The sequence below is a fragment of the Camelus ferus genome, chromosome 2 (genome assembly GCF_009834535.1).
Source record: "Camelus ferus isolate YT-003-E chromosome 2, BCGSAC_Cfer_1.0, whole genome shotgun sequence".
In the NCBI taxonomy this organism is placed as follows: domain Eukaryota; kingdom Metazoa; phylum Chordata; class Mammalia; order Artiodactyla; family Camelidae; genus Camelus; species Camelus ferus.
In genome coordinates, this window is record NC_045697.1 from 90,699,703 (window position 1) to 90,715,812 (window position 16,110).

Below are 16,110 nucleotides of genomic sequence, written 5' to 3' on the forward strand. Positions count from 1 at the left end.
CAACATAGGAATGCTTCCACTAAAAACACCTTTTTAAGACTACAATAGATAACTGTTTCTCCTAAATTCAGAGAGACAGAAAAAGTTAAAATAAATCCTGTAAGACCCACACCAACACATGCCATAATTAAAATGGCAAAAGTTGGGAGAATTCAAAAGGCAGTAAAAGAAAAACAATGGGAACCCCTATAAGACCATCAGCTGATTTCTCTGCAGAAACTTTGCAGAAAGAAGGGAATGGCATAATATATTCAAAGCCCTGAAAGAGCAAAACCTGCAACCTAGGATACTCTAACTAGCAAGATTATCATTTAGAATAGAAGGACGAATAAGAAATTAATCAGACAAGCAAAAACAAAAAGAATTCAGCAATATTAAATCTACCCTAAAAGAAATGAAGGGTCTTCTCTAAATGGAAAAGAAGCAACATCTAAAACAAAGGGAAAATCCCAAAAGACAAATATATAGTAAGAACTGAAGATCACTTAAATGAGCCAGTACACAGATTAAAAAAACAAAAATTAGTGAAAGTGACTATAAATACAAAAAAAAACAGTAATAAAAGAATAAACACAAAGACATAAAATAGGACAGCAAAAATATGAAATGTGGAGGAAGGGAGTAAAAACATAATCTTTTAGAATAAATCATGAAGATGTCAAAATAGGACATAAAAATCACAAAATATGGGGGACGGGAGTCAAAAATATTGATCTCTTAGAAAAGTTTGAACTTGAATAATTATCAGTTTAAAACAAGTAGACATAGTTATGGGTCAACATACTTGAAATCCAGAGTAATCACTAATAAAAATCTTGTAATAGAGTCACAAAAAACCAAAAGGAAAGGAACTCAAGCATACTAAAAAAAAAAAAAAAAAACACAAAAAACACAAAAGGAAAAACAAAAAGAAATGAATTAAAAAAACAACTGGAAAACAAAATTTTAAACAGTAATAAGTACATACCTATCAATAATTACTTTAAATGTCAATGGACTAATCAATCAAAAGACACAGAATGGCAGATTGGATAAAAAATGAGAACCTACGATATGCTGCCTATAAGAGACTCACTTCAGGGTGAAAGATACATGCAGACTGAAAGTGAGGGGATGGGAAAAGTTATTTCATTCAAATGGAAATGACAAGAAAGTGGTGGTAACAATACTAATATCAGACAAAATAGACTTTAAAACAAAGTCCATAAAAAAGACAAAGAATGACATTATATAATGATAAAGGGACCAATGCAAGAAGAGGATATTATACTTGTTAACTTATATGTACCCAATATAGGAGCACCTAAACATATGAAAGAAATACTAACAGACATAATGGGAGAAACTGACAGGAATACAATAATAGTAAGAGGCTTTAACACCCCACAGACATCAATGGACAGATCTTCCAGAGAGAAAATCAAGAAGGCAACAAAGGTCCTAAATGACACAATAGACTATCTGGAATTAACTGATATCTTCAGAACACTATAACCAAAAAAAAAAACAAACAAAAAACAAAAAACAAATCAGAATACACATTCTTTTCAAGCACTCACAGAACATTCTCTAGGACAGACCACATAATGAGTCATGAAAGAAGCCTGAAGTTTGTAAGAGAACAAAAAAATATTTCAAGCATCTTTTTTGATCACAATGGTAAGAAAATAAAAATCAACCACAGAAAGAAAAATGGGGAAAGAATGAACCTGTAGATACTAAACAACACGTTACTAAAAAAACAATGGGTCAAAGATGAAATCAAAGAAGGAATCAGAAAATACCTCAACACAAAAATGAAAACAGATAAAATCTATGAGATGCAGCAAAAACAGCCCTAAGAAGATAGTTTACAGTAATACAGGCCAGCCTCAAGAAGCAAGAAAAATCTCGAATAAACTGCCTAACCTACCACCTAAAAGAATCAGAAAAAGGAGAACACATAAAACTCAAAGTCAACAAATGGAAGGAAATAATAAATATCAGAGAGGAAATTACAGATATCAAAACAAAAAGGAAAGATCAATTAAACCAAGAGCTTATTTTTTGAAAAGATAAACAAAATTGACATACCTTTAACTAGGCTCAAGAAGAAAAAGGACTCAAATAAACACAATAAGAAATGAAAGAGAAATAATAACTGATAACACAGAAATATAAGAACTCCTAAGAGAATACTATTAACAGTTATATGCCAATAAATCAGACAACCTAGAAGAAATGGACAAATTTCTAGAAATATACAGCCTGTCAATACTGAGTTCAAGAAGAAACCAAAAATTTGAACAGACTGATCACTAGAAGTGAAATAGAATCTGTAATTTAAAAAAAACAATAACAAAAAATGTCCTAAAAACAAAAGTCCAGGACTGGATGGCTTCACTGGGGGATTCCACCAAACAAACAAAGTAGAACTTATACTTCCACTTCTCAAACTATTCCAAAAAACTAAAGGGGAAGAAACACTCCCAAATTCATGTTTATGGGATCACCATTACCCTGATAGCAAAACTAAACAAAGGCACTAAAAAAACAAAAACAAAAACAAAAAACAAAAAACAAACAAACCCAACCAAGCCAATATCCTTGATGAATATATATGCTATATGTGCAAAATTCCACAACAAAATAGCAAACTGAATTCAACAATACATACAAAGGATCATACACCATGATCAAGTTGGATTTATTCCAGGATCATGAAGATGTGTTCAACATATGCAAATCAATCATTGTGATACACCACACTATCAAAAGAAAAGACAAAAACCACATATCAGCTCAGAAAATGCAAAAAAAGCATTTGACAAAATTCAACATCCATTCATGATAAAAATGCTCATCAAAGTGGGCATAGAGGAAGCATCTCTACATAATAAAGGACATTTATGACAATGACACAGGAACATAAACTCAACTTTAAAAGCTAGAGCCTTCCTACTAAATTTAGGAATAAGACAAGGATGCCTACTATCACCACTTCTATTTAACACAGTATTGGAATTCCTAGCCACAGCAATCAGACAAGGAGAAGAAAAAAAAAGGCATCAAAAATGGAAGAGAAGAGCTAAAACTGTCACTTTCTACAGATGACATGAAACTCTAGGTAGAGAACCCTAACGTCTCCACCCAAAAACTATTAGAACTAATAAATGAAGTTGTAGAATACAAGGTTAATATACAGAAATCTGCTGTGTTTTATACAGCAATAATGAAATGTCTGAGAAGAAAAAAAAATCCTATTTAAAATAGCATTTAAAAAAATAAACTACCTAGGGATACACTTAACCAAGGAAGTGAAAGATCTATTCCCTTTAAACTATAAAACACTGATAAAGGAATTTGAAGATGAGTCAAAGAAATGGAAAAATATCCCATGCTCTTGAAATGCAAGAATCAATATCAACATGGCCATACTATCCAAAGCAATCTACAGTTTTAGTGCAATCCCAATCAAATTACCCAGGACATTTTTCACAGAACTAGAAGAAATAATGCTAAAATGTATATGAAACCAGAAAAGACCCATAACTGCTAAAGCAATCTGGAGACCAAAGAACAAAGCTGGAGGTATAATCCTTCCAAATTTCAGCCTATACTACAAAGCTACAGTAATCAACACAAAAACAGACATAGAGATCAAAGGAACAGAACAGAGATCCCAGGAATAAACCCATGTACCTGTGATCAATATAGAAAAAAAGAGGCAAGAATATACAAGGGAGAAAATACAGTCTCTTCAAGTGGTGCTGGGAACATTGGAAAGCCATATGTAAAACAATGAAATTAGAACATTCTGTAATGCCATACACAAAAATAAACTCAAAATGGTTTAAAGATCTAAATGTAAGACATGATACCATAAAATTCCTAGAAGAGAACATAGGGGAAACACTCTTTGACATAAATCATAGTATTTTGTTAGATTAGTCTCCCAAGGCAAAAGAAATAAAAGCAAAAATAAACAAATGGGACCTAGTTAAATTTAAAAGCTTTTGTACAGAAAAGGAAACCATCAACAAAACAAAAAGACAACCTGTGGACTGTGAGAAAATATTTGCAAATGAGGCAACTAACAAGGAGTTAATATCCAAAATATACAAATAGCTCATACAAATTAATATAATAAAAAGAAACAGATCAAAACAAATTTTAAAAATGGGCAGAAGACCTAAATGGACAGTTCTCCAAAGAAAACACACAAATGACCAGTAAGCACATGAAAAGATGCTTAACATCACTAATTATTAGAGAAATGCAAATCAAAACCACTTGAGAAATCACCTTACACCTGTCAGAATGGCTATTATCAAAAAACTAATGTTGGAGAGGATGTGGAGAAAACAGAACACCTCTATATTGTTGGTGGGAATGTATAATAGTGCAGTCATTACATGGTAAACAGTATGTAGGTTCCTTTAAAAACTGAAAATCAAACTACCATATAATCCAGCTATTCTACTGCTGAGTATATATGTGGGGAAAAAAATGAAAACATCAATTTGAAATGATATATGTAACCCAATGTTCCTAGCAGTACTATTTACAATATTTACAATAGTAGTAACCCATGTGACCATCAACAGATGAGTGGATTAAGAAGACATGGTGTATTTTTATATATACACACAATGGAATATTACTCAGTCATAAAAAAAGAATGAAATATTGCCATTTGTAGTAATGTGAATGGACCTAGAGAATATATATTATGCTTAGTGAAATAAGTCAGACAGAGAAAGACAAATACTATAAGTTATCATTTATATGTGGACTCTAAAAAATAATACAAATGAATGTATATACAAAACAGGAACAGACTCAGAGAGGAAACAAATTTATGGTAACCAAAGAGGAAAGGAAAGTGGGGAGGAGTGAATTAGGGGTATGGGATTAACAGATACAAATCGCTACACTTAAAATAGATAAGCAACAAGAATTTACTATGTAGTATATGGAATTATACCCAACACTTTCTAATAACCTATAATGGAATATAATCTGCAAAAATACTGAATCACTATTCTGTATACCTGAAAATAACAAAAGACTGTAATTTACCTATACTTCAATAAAAAACATAAATATATGGGTAAATCTAAATATTAAATGTATTAAACAACACTATCTTGATCATTATATGAGTTATGATGTGTGAAAACAGGAATTAGTATTATTAAAAAATACATAACTAAACTAGATTCTAAGTTGAGAATCTTATTTTGTCTCAGATGCTCTTCTTCCTTGGCAGTAACAAAAATAAAATGCATCTAAGTTTATATTAGACAGCTGCTAAGTGAACTTACATATAGACACAGACATACAGATGCACATGTCTAAAATCAACTTCCTAGATGTCTAATACATTTGTGTATTTATTTTTTGATACATAGGGGTCTATAACATCTTTTTCATCACCTGTGACATATCCTATAGATCCTTCTTTATGCCCATTATTCCTTTTAACATTAAATTCCTCTTATCTGATAATGAAGAATCTGGTTCCAAGTTAAAATCCTATGTGTGACCCCTCAGGTTCAACAGGCAATTACATAGGTTTTGCCTAGACAGCCTCATGGGGCCAAACTGCGTTCCCCCCATCAGACTTGGAGCACAGCCAGATCACTGCATTCTCTAGGGGAGTTGCAATCAAGGCCTCTGATACCCATTCCCACCCTAGGCCATCATCATTTCTAGCCCAATCACCTCCATTCAGAGGCCCCTTTATAGAGGAACCTCCATCAAGACTTCTTTATCAGGGAACCTTGACTAAGACACTTTCTCCTCTGACAGAGAACTTTTCCACTTCTAGCCATCATGCCTTTTCCTCCTCCCAAACCCCAAGTCCATACATGATAGTAGCCTTTTGATCGGTGCTCTTAAGCAGTAAGACATTTCCACCTGTCTGCACTGCCTGTCATCTGATGACCCACGCCCACTGCCATTCCATGGAGAAAAAACAGAACTCTGAGAAGCTAGCACTTTTTTTTTCTTTACCTCTCGTGTATAGTAGCACAAAAAATGAATAAAATATTATTACTTTTAGTTTGGCTCATTGTCCTAATTGACCACACTGACACATGACAGCTTAACAGTTAATTCTTCACTTTCCTCTTTTTTGATTTTCACTGACCTGGTATTTCGATTTTTTTTTAATTAAAGTATTATATCCACATTCCAGACAGAAAAAAAGGACAAAAGGGGAAGGGCAAATGAGGTCTACCCATTTGGCAAATTAAATGAAAAAAAAAAATGGAACCTTTTCTGGAACCCACACTCAGCAATTTTCACCAAAATGCCATTCACCAGAACTTAATTTTAAGGATACTCCATCACCTTGGTAACCTAGGAAATTTAGTTTTGCAGATTGTACCTTGCTATCTCCAACAAAATTGAAAATCCATTAATAAGGAAGTGAGAACGTATATGGCATGGGCAAAATTAGACGTAGTAAGGACATAGAAGAACAGCACTGTTAACGTGATTCAATTATTCCATCCCTCAAACAGAATTTAGATCTACTTCCACATGTTCATGGAATGTTTACCAAAAAATGATTATATATATGTATGTATATATATGGCCAAGAGAAGAAAATTTTGGGCCACATCCTCTAATCATAAGCCAATAAATAATCTCAAAATTTGGAAATTCAGAATGAAAGCAGAATATGTATGTACCAGAGAAGAAAATATATAGGAAATTACTGTCCAGAAACCAATGAAAAGGAGAATACATCATACAAAGACCAACAGGGTAAATGAAAACAGTACTGAGGAAAATTCACACCTGTATTGTTAAAACCTCAGTTTTTCCTCCTATGTCTTTCTTTCCTTTGTGTCTCCTTTATTCTCACACTCACAACAGTTCTGATATCAAATGTATAGGGATTTCCCCCACAAACAAGCAATTCTCCACAACAGCTGGATGTCCTACCATTTAACTCAACTCTGAGACTACATACTTGGACACAGAGTCAGATTCCACAGGTTAAGGGCTTACTCTCACAGGGCTACTCCCCACTTCAGATGCCAATCGCAAGTCACAGGTCCCCAGGTTACCAACAACTTCTGTCTGACCTAGTTACAATTTGGAGGTTCCCATGATTAATTTGCTAGAATGGTTCACTGAACTCATGGAAACACTTACATGTGTTTATCAGTCTATTAAATGATATGATAAAAGATGTAGATGAACAGCCAGATGAGATAAATAGGGCAAAGCCTGGGAGGGTCCAGAGCACAGGAACTTTTGTCCCAGTGGAGCTGGGTGCAGTACTCTCCTCATGTGGATGCTTTCACCAACACAAAAGTTCTCCAGAGCCCCTATAACTGGGATTTTATAGAGGCTTCCTCGCGTAGTCATGATCAACTATTAACCCCATTTCCAGCGCCTCTCCTCTCTCTTGAGGAAGGGGGAGTGGGACTGAAAGTTCCGAGCTTCTAATCATGGCTGGGTCTTTCTGTTGACCAGCCCACAGCCAGGAGCCATCCAGAAGCCCAACCAGAGTCACCTCAGTAAAACACATAATGCTCCTCGTGCTTTTATCATATAGGAACTTACAAGGGTTTTAGGAGCCTTGTGGCAGGATGGGGTAAAAAGCAAATATTAGAACGAGAGATGCTCTTGTAACATAGGAAATTAAAAGGGTTTGAGGAACTCTGTGCCAGGAACCAGGGGCAGAGACTAATATATACATATATCTTTTTCTATTATCTCACAATAGCCTTAAACAATTTTGTTTTTAGAGAGAAAAAAATGAAAAAAGGCATAAGCACTCATCATTAAAAATAGAAAAAAATGAATCAGGAAGATAAAAAACTAAAAAAGGTAAAACTGAACTTAATAACAATAGCAAAGATAAATTTAAAGCTTTATTACATAAACTAATAAAATAAATACACTCCTTAGTAGACAAAACAAGAAATGAAAAAGGAGACAAATACAGATTTAAGAGAAATTTTAAAAGACAAATTGTTCTAATCAGTAATTGCAAATTTGAAAATCTAAAGAAAAGGAATTCAGGCAAAACATGAACTACTAACACTGACCAAAAAAGAAATGGAAATTTTGAGACACAGGTGACTGAGGCCAAGACAGTGGAATAGGAAGACACTGAGCTCACCTCCTCCCACAGGCACACCAAAATTACAACCATTTATAGAGCAACCAGTGATGAGAATGACCTAAAGCCTAGCATAAAAGACATTCTACAAGTAAAGATATAAAGAAGGAACCACAATGAGACAGATAGGAGGGGCAGAAATGTGATATATTTAAGATCCACAATGGGAGAATAAGTACAATTGCAGAGGTCCTCACCAAGAAGCAAAGGGTAACAAGCCCACTGTGGGCTCTGTAGCCCGGGGGACTTGCACTGGAAGATGATCTTTCAGAACACTTAGCTTTGAAGGCCAGTGGGGCCCACTTTTAGTAGAGCCAGAGGGCCGTGGGAAATAGTCTCCACTCTTAAAAGGTATACACAAAATCTAACATGCTCCAAGATGCAGAAAAGAAGCAGTAATTTGAAAGGAGACTGGGTCAGGCCCACTTGAAGATCTTGGCCTCCTGGAGAGACAGAAGGCATTGGGACTCACCCTGAGAACACAGGAGGAAGCAGCCACTCTGGGGAACTCATCCTATGACAAGGACACTGGTGAAGTCAAGCACCATTTTTGAATCCTTCCCTAGTTTATTAGTGACCGAACTCAGCCCTGCCCACTAGCCAGTTGGCACTAGTCCTGGGATAACCCAAGCCAAGAAGCTAGGTGGGCAGGAATACAGCCCAGACCACCAAAGGGCCCAGGACCCAGCCCAAATAGCCACTGGTTAGCACAAGGCCTGATACTGCCTGACCCCAACCCTGCTCACCAATGGACCAACTCCAGTTCCGGGACTACCAGGGCACTGCAGCAAAGATACTGGGCCCTGGCCCTGCCCATCAGTGGGTGGACAGTAGCCATGACACCACCATGGTCCCACAGAGCCAGCCACATTAAGACCCAGCCCACCCACCAGAAGGCCTGTGCCAACTCTGGGAAAACTTGGGTGTCTTAGCCAGCAGCCCTGGGATCTGGTCTCACATATGAGCAAGCCAACACCACTCCCAGGATTTCCCTGGGCCACAGCCCCACACACCACAAGGCCAACACTAGCTCCAGAACACTGGAGCCAGCCATGCCTGGACTGAGCCCTGCCCACCAGTAGCTGGCAGCCTCTGCCCAAGGTAGGGGCTGGCAATTAGCCTGTCCTGGGGCCAGCCATGCCGACCAGTGCCCACAGAGAACACAGCCAGCCACAGCAGAATGGCCCACACAGCCCACATAAAGGGCACCTACAGAGCATGCAGAGGTAAGTGCACTGCCTGGCCCCATAAAATGTCTCCTTCATAAGGCTACTCCTCCAAGATCAGGAAACATAAATAACCAACAAACACCTAGAAATAAAAACAGAGAATTAGGCAAAATGAGGCAACAGAGGACTATGTTCCCAACAAAGAAATAAGGTAAAACCTCAGAGAAGAAATAAGTGAAGAAGAAATAACCTCAGACGAAGAAATAAGTAATCTAATCAATAAAGAATTCAAGGTAATGATTAAAAGATTCTCAAAAAAACTTGGGAGATGAATGGATGAACACAGTGAGAAGTTAGAAGTTTCTAACACAGACTTAGAAAATTAAAAACAAGGAAACAGAGCTGAGGAATAAAATGACTGGAATTAAACATACACAGAATGAATCAACAGTAGATTAAATGACACAGGGGAATGGATCAGCAAACTGGAAGACAGAGTAGTGGAAACCACTCAAGTTGAACAGAAAGAAGAAAAAGGAATTTTTTTTTAAAGGGGATAGTTTAAGGGACCTCTGTGACAACAAGTATAATAATATTCACATTATTGGAGTCCCAGAAGAAGAACAGAGACAGAAGGAGCAAAGAATATATTTGAAAACATAAGAATTGAAAACTTCTGAAATCTGGAGAGAAAAAAGGCATCGAGATACAGAAAGTATAGAGTCAGAAACAGGATCAACCAAAAGAGGACCACAAGGGATATACAAGGGATCTCCCATAAGGCTATCAGATGACTTTTCAGCGGAAACTCTAAAGGCCAGAAAAGAAGTGGCACAGTATATCTGAAACAATGAAAGGGGAAAACCTAGAACCTAGAACACTCTAGGTAGGGCTATCATTCAGATTTGAAAAGGAGATAAAAAGTTTTACAGATAAGAAAAATCTAAAGGAGTTCAGTACCACCAAACAAGCTTTACAAGAAATGTTCAAGGGATTTCTCTAAGCAAAACAAAAAAGGCCAAAACTAGAAATATGAAAACTATGAAAGGAAAAAAATCTGATTGGTAAAGGTAAATATAAACGAAAGGTAGCAGATCAACCTCTTATAAAGCTACCGGCAAGTTTAAAAGACAGTAAGATCATCTATACACACAATAAGCAGTTAAGAAATACACAAAACAAAAAGACATAAAATGTGATTTCAAAAACAGTGAACAGGAAAGGTAACAAAAATGCAGCTGTTAAGATCCATTCACACTTCAGGGACTAGCAACTTAGAACAACTGTGTGTGTATATATATACATATACACATATATAAATGTACACATGTGTATACATATAGGTAACATATATATACTTTGCTATGGCTATATGCCTCATGGTAGCCACAAACCCCCCTCCAAAAAATAGACATACACATTAAAAGAGAGAAAATAATCCAAAAATAACACTATAGTCCTCAAATCACAAGGAAAGAGAATGAAAGAAGAACAAAAAAGAACTATAAAAACAACCTCAAAACAATGAATGAAATGGCAATAAGTACATACGTATCAATAATTTCTTTAAATGTAAATGGACTAAATACTCCAATCAAAAAGCATACAGTGGCTGACTTATATATATGGTCCCTAAAAGACACTTATATATATGGTCCCTAAAAGAGAGTCAATTCAAATCTGAAGTCACACACACATCAAAGCCAGGAGATGGAAAAAGGTATTCCATGCAAATGGAAACAAAAAGAGCTGAGGTAGCAATACTTATATTAGACAAAATAGAATTTAAAACAAAGACCGTACCAAGAGACAAAGAAGTATATAGATCAGATCAATCCAAGAAGATGTATCAATTTGAAACATATATGAACACAACACGGGACCATCTAAATACATAAAGCAAATATTAACAGACATAAAGAGAGAAACTGACAGTAACACAATAGTAACGGACTTTTTAATACCACACTTTACATCAATGGACATATCATACAGACAGAAAATCAATAAAGAAACTAATGGCCTCAACTGACACATTAGACAAGATAAACTTAAAAGACAGATATAAAGAGAGCATTCCATCCAAAAGCAGCAGAATACACATTCTTCTCAAGTGCAAATGGAACATTCTCTAGGATACATCATATGCTAGGCCACAAAACAAGACGCAGTAAATTTGAGAAAATGGAAATCGTATGAAACAACTTTTTTGACCATAACACATAAAACTAGAAATCAACTCCAAGAAAAAAACTGCAAAAAACACAAACATGTGGAGGCTAAACAATATGCTACTAAATAAACAATACATTAGTGAAGAAATCAAGAAAGAAATGAAAAAGAAAAAAACCTGGAGACAAATTAAAATGCAAACCAATGGTCCAAAACCAATGGGATACAGCAAAACCAGGAAGTTTATACAAATAGAAACATACCTCAAGAAACAAGAAAAATTTCAAACAACCTCACTGTAATATCTTAATAAAGCAGTCTTACCTCTTGCCTCAAGTTACCTTAGAGGGAAATCAACTGTCCTAAGCAATGATATGAGATGAAATATTCTTTTTTTCTCAGTTTTATTAAGAATTAAGTGACTTACAACACTGTATAAGTTTAGGCAGAAATGTTCTTAACATAGCTTCCTCAGAACTATACATCATTATTCTTTAAAAATTGTTCAAAGTACAAGCATTGCTTTGTATTTTTTTAAACTGTAGGGAAAGCCCAAAGTTATGTATATATAAAAAGGAAAAAGAATTCTATGTCTCAGCTAGAAGTGAGTAATATTTACATAATTGTAATATAAACTGAATATTGAGATAAAAATTATGAGGTAACTACATTTGGAGGATGAGATCAGATGAAATGAGGACAGAGAGGGGTGAAATTAAAACAACTAAATACATAATTCCTCATCCACAACAGAAACTTAATAGATTTAAATCTAAAACTGAAAAATGAACAAAGAACATAAGCATGTTATTTAGTAATATGGCAGAATATACAAAAATAAAGTGTTAAATGAATTGAAGATGTCTGCATCTGAGGAGCAGCAATGAGTGTTTTTGTATGCTTCTTGGTTGTTTGTTAGTAATGTGATATAAAACATATGTGTACTTTGTACCAGTATCAGCCTATCAATAACGATGCTATGTGCTAAAAATGCCTGGGGGCACTCACAGGGCCTGCAGTAAGCTCCATACACAGGCTTTTCTCCTTTCAGAACCACTGTTGTGACTGGATCAGCCATTGCGGTTCTTAAATTGCAAGATCATGATCATTGCCTTAAGCAATAACCATCAGGAAACTTTGGAAAAAGCAACAACAAGGTTTATTACCCACAGGTCTTGGAGGGTACACAGCACACCAGGGGCTACACAGTGAGATCACAGGTAGAGAAAGTTTTCTATTATTTTGTAACTTTTCTCTAAGTTTAAAATCATTCAAAATAAAGTTTGAAAAAAATGCCTTGTGAAAAGTGTTAAAAAGTTCTTCAGAAGATTTGGTGCCTGGTGAGATCCTGCTTTCTGATTCACAACTTGTTGTCTTTTCACTGTGTCCTCACGTGGTGGAAGAAGTAAGGGAACTCTTTGGGTTCACTTTTATAAAGGAACTAGTCTCATTCATGAGGTCTCTATCTTCATAATATAATAATCATCACACAAATGTGCTACCTCCAAATACCATCACACTAGAGATAAGGTTTTAACATATGAATTTGGAGGGACACAAATACTCAGTCTACAGCAAAATGGTATAGAGTTATATGAAAGTGGACTGAAATTGGTTGTCAATGTATATTGCAAACTCAAGGGAAATCACTTAAACAAAGGAAAAAAAATAGAAGTATAACTGATATGCTAAGAAAGGAGAGAAAAAGGGAATCAAATAAAATGCTCAATTAAAACCAAAAAGCCAGAAAAAGAGTGGAAGACAAAAGTAGAAACAAAGAACAAAGGCAAAAAATATGCTAAATATTAATCCAAATGTATCAGTAATTACTTTGAACCCCAATGGTTGAAATGCATCAATTAAAAGACAAGTGATTCTCAGACTGGAAACCCAACTGTCTAAACTTAGATATAAGAAACCCGTTTTAAGTATAAAGACTCAGATAGATTAAAAGTAAATGGATGGGGAGAAATATATCAATGCTAGTCAAAAGAAAGGAGAAGTTACAGCAATTTCCAACAGAACAGACTTCAAGGCAAGGGAAGTTATCAGGGATAAAGAAGGGCATTACGTAATGATAAAAAGGTCAATACTCCAAGAAGACATGATAAATTTTAATGTATATGCACTTACCAATAAAGCATAAACAGAGTGAGACAAAAACTGACAGAAGAGCAAGGAGAAATAGATGAATCTACTATTATAGTTGGAGACTTCAAACACCACTCTCAGAAATGAACATACCTAGCAGGCAGAAAATCAGTAAGGACAAAGCTGAACTTAACAATACCATCAATCAACCGGACAGAATTGATGTCTCTAGACTACTTCATCCAACAACAGAAGACATGTTTTTCTCAAGCTCACATAGAACATTCAACCAGATAGACCCTGAGCCATTGGACAAACCTTAACAAATGTAAAAGAATAGAAATCATGCAATGCCTGCTCTCAGACTAAAGTGGAATTAACTTTAAATTAACAACAAAATAATAACTGGAAAACTCCAAAACACATGATTAATCAATGCACTTATAAGTAACATATGGTTCAAAGAAATTTCATGAGAAATTCAAAAATATTTTGAACTAAATGAAAATGAAAACTCAACTTATCAAAATGTGTGGGATGCAGTGAAACATACCATTGAATGTATATATTAGAATAAAAGAATGATTTAAAATCAATCATCTAAGCTTCCACCTGAGGAAATTAGAAAAAAAGGAGCATTTAAATTAAAAGTAAGCAGAAGAAAAGAACCAATAAGAATTAGAGAAATCAATGAAGTTGAAAACAGTAAATCAATAGAGAAAATCAATAAAACCAAAAGCTGGTTCTTTAAAATGATCAGTGAAATTCATAAGATGCTAGCCGGGCTAACTAAGAAAAAGGAGAGAAGTTACAGATTACTAACATTAGAAATGATAGGAGGAACATCACTACAGATCCCATGGACATGAAAAGGATAATAAAGGAACATGATGTACAACAAATATGATAACCTAGATGAAATGGACCAATTCCTTGTAACACACAATCTGCCAAAACCCACACAAAAGGAAACAGACAATCTGAATAGGCCTATATCTATTAAAGAAATTGAATCAATAATGAATAACCTTCCAAAAGAGAAAGCATCAGGCCCAGATGGGTTCACTGGTGAATCCTATCAAACTTTAAGGAAGAAATTACACAAATTCTCTGCAATCTCCTTCAGAAGATAGAAGCAGAGGGAATACTTCCTAACTCTCTCTCTTGGGTCGGCATTACTGTAACACCAAAACCAGGGGAAGACATTACAAGGAAAGAAACTACAGACAAATATCTCATTAACACACATGCAAAAATCCTCAACAAATATCAGCAAATTGAATCAAAAAATATATTAAAAGAATTATACACTATGACCAAGTGAGATCTATCTCAGGTGTGCAAAGCTGGTTCAACATTCAAAAATCAATTAATGTAATCCATCACATCAACAGGCGAAGAAAGAAAAATTACATGATTATATCAATAGATGAAGAGAATGTTATTTGACAAAATCCAACCATTCATGATAAAAACTCTCAATAAGCTACGAGTAGAGGGGATGTTCCTTAACTGGATTAAGAACATCTACAAAACTGCTCTAGAATAATTTTTTTTAAAGTCAATACAATACCTGGTATTAACAGAATAAAGAATAAACACTCCCCTGAAATTAAAAAAAAAAAAAAAAACCCACAATGACAGCGAATTACAGGAACTTCTGAAATTTAACAGCAAAAGCAAGTCTAATTGGAAGACTGGACTCTGGAACCAGCTGCTCAAGCATTATAACATACAACTTTTAAAGAATTTCCAGAAATGGTAAAAGTTGATTTTTCTATGAACAGAGCTTTTATACAGCTCGCAGGTAGACAAACTTAGGTGAACTTGATATAACCATTAATGTAGATGAAAAGAGCTTTCCATTTAGAAATAGACCTAACTTTGTGGAGTGGCTCTCAGTTTGTTATATATTCTTACTGAATATCACAATCTTCTATATGTATAAAGTCTATCATACCAACCTTATAAGTCTTTTTTAATTAGGTTTGTTTCTTTATTATTATTATTATTTATTTAATGCAGGTACAGGGGATTGAACCCAGGACCTGACGCATGCTAAGCACGTACTCTAACCTCGAGCTATACCCTCCCCCCATGTCTTTTTTCAGCATATATATCACGTGTGTGAAATCTCTCAAACGTGAGTTATTATACAAAGAACATTATACTTAATGAAAATGTACCAAAATCATGGAGTTCATTTTCTTAAAGCACCGCACACATTCATTACACTTAGGAAAAACTGGAGTAAGCACACAGGTATAAAGGAGTGTTCAAGCCACGGTAATTTTTTGTTTTCTCTGTGCTGTTCAGTCAAGTTTAAGTAGTTGGAGTTTAAAAATCACTTTAAAACCTTTACAGAATTGGAAGAAGTAGCTTTTCAGACTGTAAAGTGAGGAACTGACCAGGTGAAAATATATCATCTCTCAGGTTACCTTTTTTTATCATCCCGCTGAGGCCTGCAAAAGGCAGGACCGCCAACACTTGCAGCCAAGCTGTAGACCGCCGAAGCACTTCCGGTCGTCGGCCCGGAGGCGGGGAAACTTGAGC

At 35.2% G+C, this 16,110-nt stretch overlaps 1 long non-coding RNA gene across 1 annotated transcript in view; it reads right to left on the bottom strand.

Moving 5' to 3' along the window:
* The window catches only part of LOC116658332, a 27,099-nt gene extending 10,998 nt beyond the window's left edge, over nucleotides 1–16,101 (bottom strand). The window contains exon 1 of the long non-coding RNA XR_004313679.1: nucleotides 15,996–16,101. This is a non-coding gene — a long non-coding RNA (uncharacterized LOC116658332). The remainder of the gene's footprint in view (nucleotides 1–15,995) is intronic.
* Between the last annotated feature and the right edge of the window lie 9 nt (nucleotides 16,102–16,110).